General features: G+C 38.6%; 1 pseudogene; it reads right to left on the reverse strand.

Moving 5' to 3' along the window:
- Nucleotides 1-297: 297 nt before the first annotated feature.
- LOC111386386 lies at nt 298-1,462 on the reverse strand (annotated as a pseudogene).
- Nucleotides 1,463-1,939: the final 477 nt, after the last annotated feature.

Here is a 1,939-nt window from a genome sequence, read left to right on the forward strand (position 1 = left end):
TGGAGCATAATCTACAGGTGAAGATGGAGAAGGAGCATCAGCGGACATAGGACCAGCAGCAGCAGAAATAGGGCCAAGTGCTGCACCAGAACTTTGAATCCGAGCCATTGAACGGCGTGAATATGTTCGTTGAGATTTGCACAGATCAGATAAAAATGCTCCTGTTAATTGTTATTATATATGGCATGCTCGGTACACATAGTATTGGATGGTAATAGACATGAACAAATATAAACTAAAATCATGATCATTAATTGTATAATCCAATCCAATACTGCATAGCTGATAGGGACGTATTTACATTGGATCTGGAGCATAATCTACAGGTGAAGATGGAGAAGGAGCATCAGCGGACATAGGACCAACAGCAGCAGAAATAGGGCCAAGTGCTGCACCAGAGCTTTGAATCCGAGCCATTGAACGGCGTGAATATGTTCGTTGAGATTTGCACAGATCAGATAAAAATGCTCCTGTTAATTGTTATCAAATACCATATTAGCAGATGCTAACTAGCATTGTGTTGAGTTTCTATTTATGAAAATTGTGTACATGTTATGACTTCAATAAAAAATATCTGTGGGCAAGTCCGTGAGAGCCAGAGGCAGATGAAGGAAAGCTCAGGCTTGCCCCTCGAGCCCAATTTTTATTTTATTTTTTAAGGTAAAAATTTTTGGTAAAAAAAAACAAAGAAGAAAAAATTTCAATTGAATTTTTTTTTCAATGTATCAGTTCATTAGAAAATTTTTTTGTCCCCCAACACTCCGCCCCTACAATCTTGTTGAAGACTTAAAATTAATAAATTTGTTTGTTATTTAATAAGTAAGGCCTTTAGACGAGGTTGTTTGAAAGAGAATTGGGGGTTGTGAACATCACCTTCTCCGAGAGCTAAATTGTCGTAAAGATCGACAATGTTGGGACAGTTCTGGTAACACTGCGGTGAGCATAGCTTGGCAGTGAACTAAGAGTCAAGAAGGGCATCTGATGAGATCCCGACTGATTTTCGATTGACCCCACATGAACTCACACATTCGTCAGCCTCACTATACTCGTCCAATTTAATAGCAACAACTTCAGATGTCTTGCATTGGAACTCCATAGTTCCATCATTTGATGAGTATGTCTCTAATACGCATCGCTTCCTAGAAGACGCGATTGAGAATGAACACAATCCAACTGGCAATTCCTCGCGTAATAATTCCCTTGCATCCAAGAGGGAAATGAAACAAAAATGTTGGTCGTTACGTGAGACTGGTCAATCGACCGAGCAAACTAATTAAATTACTCGTGTTGTAGATTACCAAGAGCTCCCTGGAGGAAGATGGTAAAGGCAAGGAAGATGGTATTTATAGTGTATTTATGTCTTTGTTATTATTTTTTTTTGGGGGGTAGGGTGTAGGGCGGGGTGCTTAGCAAAATGACATTTTAATGGTATTGTTTGAATCTTTGAGATGTACTTTGTCATAACATATGGAATTAGATTGAAGGAATCTTTGTCTGTTTCGCTTATGTTCTGTAAGACTTCTTATAATAATAATGTACGTTTCACATTTAAAGACACATTTGATGTGTCCGAGGTAATTTCGGGCTTACCTAGATGCCAACAAGTTGAAGTGATGCTGACGAAGAGTAAGTTGATGGAATAATGTGTCAGGTTTTGATACCCAATAAATTCGGACAATATTTTAAAATAGATATTGGATAATTTATCAACAACATAGATTTGGCTCAACCCGGAAACAACCGACATTTTTGGAGGGCCCAAGTTGTGGTTGGAATTGTTGAGTTGGATTTGATATATATAAAGCCATTTGTTAGAGGCCCATTAGTTAGGCCCAAAATTGGCGACCTAATTGATCCTTTATACATCCTCATTCCAACAGCAGTGTGTGTGGATTGACTTACAATAGAGAGGAGAGTTAGTGAGAAAGAGGCAGCCGAC

The sequence above is a fragment of the Olea europaea genome, unplaced genomic scaffold, assembly GCF_002742605.1.
Source record: "Olea europaea var. sylvestris unplaced genomic scaffold, O_europaea_v1 scaffold3537, whole genome shotgun sequence".
NCBI lineage: Eukaryota > Viridiplantae > Streptophyta > Magnoliopsida > Lamiales > Oleaceae > Olea > Olea europaea.